The 6466-nt window shown below is 31.0% G+C and overlaps 1 long non-coding RNA gene across 1 annotated transcript; it reads left to right on the top strand.

Annotated features, from left to right (window-relative positions):
• Nucleotides 1–887: 887 nt before the first annotated feature.
• LOC110036689 lies at nucleotides 888–3936 on the top strand. Its single transcript, XR_002295256.1, has 3 exons — nucleotides 888–994; nucleotides 3183–3291; nucleotides 3695–3936. It is a non-coding gene; the product is annotated as an uncharacterized LOC110036689 (long non-coding RNA).
• Nucleotides 3937–6466: the final 2530 nt, after the last annotated feature.

The raw sequence follows: 6466 nt of genomic DNA, 5'->3' as shown, positions 1-6466 counted from the left end.
CCATAAATTGGCATTTTTCCCAATTAAGGACTAAATTTGTTTCTTCACAGCTCTTAAGAATTTTAGATAAATGTTCTAAACATGAGTGAAATGAAGTTCCAAATACTGAAAAATCATCCATGAATACTTCAATCCCCTTTTCAATTATATCACAAAAAATTGTCATCATACATCTTTGAAATGTAGCAGGGGCATTACATAAACCAAAGGGCATCCTTCTAAAAGCAAAAGTACCATAAGGACTGGTAAAAGTTGTTTTCTCTTGATCCTCAGGAGATTTGGTGATAACCAGTATATCCATCCAGAAAATAAAAGTATTTATGCCCAGCTAGTCTATCCAGCATTTGATCTATAAAGGGTAATGGAAAATGATCTTTCATAGTGGTAAGATTTAATTTTCTATAATCAATGCATATTCGCCACCTTGTAACTAGAGCTGTCAAAATAGCTCGTTGTTTGCAAACAGTTCGTGTTCGGTTCGTCAGGGAGTTCATGTTCAGTTCGTTCGAAAAGTAACCGAATCGAACACGAACATTTTTTTTTGTTCGGTTTGTTAAACGAACCAAACATGAACAATGATGTATTCGTTCGTGTTTGGTTCAAACACGAACATTCATTTGTTTGATCGTGTTCGAATCGTTATTATTCAAAATATAAAATAGTTTAAATAATTATATATAAAAAATTTATCATATTTTAAAAATTATGTACTCTAAAAATTTATCATATTTTAAAAAATTAAATTCTATAAATTATAATATATAATAAATATTAATAACATTAATAATATATTACTATTAATTATATTAATATAAATATTATAATTAATATAATACAACATATATTAAAAAAACCCTAAAGCCCTAATTCTAAAAACGCATCTCGCACTTCTGAATTCGGCCGCGCCTCCCTTCTTCAGAAGCCTTCTCCTTCTCCTCTCAAAATCATGAAAGCTTTTTGCCCTAACTATGAGAGTTTAGGGTTTGTCTTTTATGTACGTTCTCTAATATCTACTCCTATCTATCTTCGAGCATACGTTGGTTTGCTTGCTTGCTGCTTGCCTGCTCGGTATTATTGTTCATTTGCTTGGTTGTTTGATATCCTTTCTTGGTTGGTTGTAAGGCTATTGAGGTGTCATCTTGGAGTATATTTTCTTTGTTATTTCTTATTTATTTTTAGATTTTCCTCTCATTTCTTTTAGTTTTTGTTTACTGAAACCTAGTTTTTGAAGCTTTTGGGAGTGAGAACGTTGGTTGTTGCACAAAGACAGAGTAACCTTTCTTCGCTCTTAATGCAAGGGGGTTTAAAAATAAATTTCAAGTGAATGACAAGGGTTTTTGGCCATCTATACGTAGCTAAAAGTTTTTTGTCATTTTATGTTACAGGTCTTAGATCTGTATATATGCAAATAAAGCTAACATTATTCCTTTTTATTTACATAGAGTTTGCATTATATATATTACTTTGATGGAAGGGAGAAGAACTATAGCTGCTCTATTTTAATATGCAGTTGAAGTGAAATTTAATTTTTTTTTTAATTTTAATGAGTCTGTTTTTGGAGCATTTGGAAATATCCTTGACTTATTTGTTGCTTCACCCGTGGTATAGTTACTTCTGGTAATCAGTAGTAATTGCAAATGAGTCTTTTTTTGGGCCTCCTTTGTCCGTAATTATTTACGAGCAGATCCTGAACAAATTTTATGTGTTACTTCTGGTAATCAGCAGTAATTGCAAATTCTTATGTTTTCTAAAGTAGACATGATTTGTACTAAGTTTACACAATAAAGGGTCAATTTTACTATTTTAAATGTTGAAAGATAGATATATGGAGATGGAGTGATGATTAGATTCTCTTTATGGGATGTTTCTTTCATAGAAAGCAATACTTTTTAGATGATGCAGGGATCTATCTGCTTATATTACTAGTCGATGTGCTTAATGCACTGCTTAGCTGAATAAACTATATTAATGCATGCAAGGCTGCAATTTCGAAGCTTGGAATATATAATTAAAATGAGTGGAGTGTGCATCCTGATGTTTTATCAATAAATTAAAGTAGGAATTTCATGGATACCACTGTAATTATGCATGCATTAATTCAGACAAACATATCTCTAGCTATTTACAAATTATATCAATTGATTTATATTAAATGTTTTAAAAGCTTAATGACACATGTGCTTGCATTTAGAATGAGAAGACATGTTCACTGGTAAGAAATGATGCATATATTGACATGAAAGCTAATTTGTGGCAATGCACATACATGGATGTCATGCATGATAAAAACTATACTCATTTAAAATACTATTTATTACACAAATAGTTTAGCAGCTATATGATATATGAATGGAAGTAAAGGATCAATTCTTTAATTGATTGGCTAGTGTATAGGCCATTGGAGACATTATAGAAATGTTTTAGCTGATATATGATATATTATTAGTATATTTACATATATGGAACCATACAATGGTTATATTGTCTACATATGGGCTGTTTTGGAGACATTAAAAACATTATTTTAGGGTTATTTTGAGCACTGTTTTGGAGACACTAAAAACATCATTTTAGGGTTTTTTTGTGCACTGTTTTACAGAAATTAAAAACATCATTTTAGGGCAGTTTTGAGCACTATTTTGGAGACATTAAAAGCATCATTTTAGGGCTATTTTGAGCACTGTTTTAGAGACATTAAAAACATCATTTTGGCCCTATTATACTTGTTGTTTGGAGCCTTTAAAGTGATGTTTTGGCTCTTTATACTTGCTATTTGGAGCCCTTAAAGTGCTGTTTTGGTTTTTTAGACTGGCGATTTGGAGCCCTTAAAAGGGTTGATTTTGGGGGCGGTTAAATGCTGGTGTTTAGAGCCCTTAAAGTGTTGTTTCGGTGCTTTATACTTGATGTTTGGAGCCTTTAAAGTGATGTTTTGGCTTTTATTTCAGCAAATTAAACTCTAAGGAATGAGGAATCATGGAGTTCTAAAGTTGAGAGCTTTTGTTTTAGCAAATTAAGCTCCTTTGTGTTGTTAATTTCAGTCATATTAGCGGAGAAGAATTCTGCTGCTTTTTGGTTTTTAAGGCTTTTTTTGCAATCCCACTACTCCAAGTATCTGCACATTTTTGTTTGCCTGCATTTTTTTTTTGCCTACATATCATTTAATATTATATTTTTTTGTATAGATACTTACAATGTCAAATGACGAACAATTGCCACTTGCAATACAAGAAGGAATTGATAGTTCTCAACCTATTGAACTGACAATTGGAAGCACTAGTACTGGAATGCAAGGTACGAAAGGCATGAAGAGAAAATCAGCTGTGTGGGAGTATTTTATAGATGTTAAATCAAATTCTAACGGAGTTGAAGTATCATATAATGTTTCATTATGATGGTTCTGAGAAATAGCTAGTTTTAAAAGATAAATACACCTTTTGATTCATATATTTTTAATACCAAAGTGCTACAAATATAAATATAAAACTTTAGATGTTAGATATGTAAAAACATAAGAATTGTGTGTTAGCATTTAAGTTTCTTTGATATTTTTTCTTTTGAAAACATATATGCAGGATCATTGACACTTATTAAATTTATAATTTCTTTTAAGAAAACATATGTCGTAACTTCTAGAGTTCTATATTTTGTTCAAGTTGACTACATACATTGTGTTTTACTCCTTTTCTTCTAACAGGTTGACCGTAAGATTATATCCATAGTATTTTGTTTCCTAAGAGCAAAGACTTTGCAGGACGGCAAGAGAGAGCTGTCGTTGATCTGGAAATGTGTTATACCAAGGCAACTATACGTCAATTTCTGTTGAACTCTTTACACAATTTAAATATAAGACCAAATTTTTACTCAAAAAAGAGATTGTGGGCACTCTATATTGGAAACTTCAAGTTTTATAGGTTGGTGTTTATATTATCTACTGAATCGTCAAGTTTTCTTTTCTTATCTTTTTATGTAAGATATTATTTGCTTGAATAATTGGATGTAATGACTAATTATGAAGAAATATTTTTGTTGAAGTTTGTTATCTATTGTTTTTGGTAGTTTGAGAATTAAATAATAATTCTTATATTTTTTATGAAGATGTATTTCAATTTTTAAAAGATATGAGAATTAATATTTAAATTTTTATCTATTTAACATTCTGTATTTCAATTTTTAAAAGATATGAGAATTAATATTTAAATTTTTATCTATTTAACAATTGAAAAAATATATACAAATTTGAAAATTTTCAAATATTTCAAACATTTCAAACATTTCGAACAATTTGAATTTGAATGATTCGAACGATTTGAATAATTTGAACAATTCAAACTAATTTCAAACAAATCAAACCGAACACGAACATGCCCTTCACGAACAATTTTGAACACTAGCCTATGTCAAACAAACTATATTTCAAACAAAAAAACACAAACACGAGCACCGTTCATTTGTGTTTGGTTTGTTTACACCCCTACCTGTAACTTATCTACTATGTATTAATTCATTATTTTTATTCAAAGTTACAGTTACTCCTCCTTTCTTAGGAACACTGTAAATTGGAATAACTCATGCACTATCAGAAATAGGGTAGATAATTCTAGCATCTAACCACTTTAAAATTTCTTTCTTAACAACTTCTTTCATAACAGGATTCAGTCTCCTTTGAGGATCAGCCCTGGGTTTGCAGTTCTATTCCATATGAATTTTATGCATACAAATTGAAGGACTGATTCTTTAATATCAGAAATTATTATATTTCTTCAAAGATTTTAGTAAACTCTCTTATTCTGCTGTAGTTAAATTTGAGGAAATTTTAACTGGCAATGTTGAGGAATCAGCTAAAAAGGAAGATTATAAATATTCAAGAAGTAACATCAATTCAATTTCAGGTGATTTTTCAATTGATGGACAAAAAGACTTAACTTTTCTTTCATGTCCAGAACTTCAAAACTTTCTTGAAAATAATTTGAATTTTTCCTATATAAATCTTTAAATTGCTCTAAATCCACTTCTTTCTTGTGTTCCAACTCTTTCATGTTAGATTTTTCTTCATAAGTTATTTTGAAATGACATTTACTTAGATATCTTAAACATCCATCCTATAACATTCATCATCTTTACCTTTTACAGGGTTTTTCATTGATCTTGAAATATTGAAAGTAACAGTTTGTGCATTGTTAATTCCCTTTTCTGCACGTCTATCATTGCTCTTCCTGTGGCTAGGAAATGTCTCCCCAAAATGATAGGTATCTCTTTATCTTCCTCCATATCTAACACAAAGAAATCAACAGGAAAGATAAATTGATTCACTTTCACTAGGACATCTTCTATAACTCCTTTAGGGTATTGTTGACCTCACTTTTGGTTAAGGTCTAGAAACTTCTTTATTACTCAACTTGAAATTCCACATATTGATCTTAACCTCTAGCATTTAGTAGCTAAGATCGTTATGAGAGAATTCAAGAAGAGTCCCTATAGGATTACTTGGCCTTAGGATTGACCCTGGGTGTTGGTTTGGAGTTAGGGTACACAATATCCTCACAATACCCTGGCTAAAACCAATATATAAGAACCCAAAATGGGGACTTCATTGATCCATGGTTCATTTAGAATGGATATATATCCAATTCTACTTGAAATACTAATCTTGGGTCTTTTGCCCCAGACACTCCCAAATTACCTAACTGCCCTTAGGACCTTCCTTTAACCCAAAATCCAAAAATCCTATAAAATTCTCAATAAATCCCAATAAATCCCAAATATTCCCAATTTCATTTCTTTCAACTACCATATGGCCCAATTTGGTCAATTTGGCCATCTTTAACCAAAATACCACCAAAATTGCCAAAATTACAAAAATACCCTTGGCACCCCAAACTTTCCCAAAACCTCCAAAATCACTCCAAATGTTTCCAAAATCCATTTGGACCCTTCAATTGGATTCAATCTGATCAATTTGACCATTTTGACCAAAACCCCTGAAATTACCTTTAAAGGCCCAATTTCCCCAAATTTACTTCAAATGTCCATCAATTTGGACCCAATCTCCCCCAACTTCAATTCTAAATTCAAATTCACCTTACATGTGACCAATTTAAACCAAATTCAAGCTCAATTGGTCCATAATTTGAGCCCAATTTTGATTTGGGTCAAAACCCCCAATTTTGACCAAATGACTTAATCTCACCCAATTGAACCCATAGCTTAGTCAATTGGCCTCAATTAATATTGCAAAATCCTTAAAACATTCTTACACATCAACATCAACCATCAATAGGCCTTGATGAAACCTCAAATCCATTTAATTTTGACCAAATTCAAAATTCCTAAAATTAGCCCCAAAATTGGCTAACACCCCAAAATTCAACAATTGAATGCCTTAGACCTCAAATTGGCATCCAATTTTTGTTGAAAATCCTTTATAAGGTCATTTGTGACCAAATACAACAATCAATTTGAGCTTAGT

The sequence above is a fragment of the Phalaenopsis equestris genome, unplaced genomic scaffold, assembly GCF_001263595.1.
Source record: "Phalaenopsis equestris unplaced genomic scaffold, ASM126359v1 Scaffold209690, whole genome shotgun sequence".
Lineage (NCBI taxonomy): Eukaryota > Viridiplantae > Streptophyta > Magnoliopsida > Asparagales > Orchidaceae > Phalaenopsis > Phalaenopsis equestris.
The sequence above is the reverse complement of the archived record's forward strand: the minus strand, read 5'-3'. Positions and strand labels throughout refer to the sequence as shown.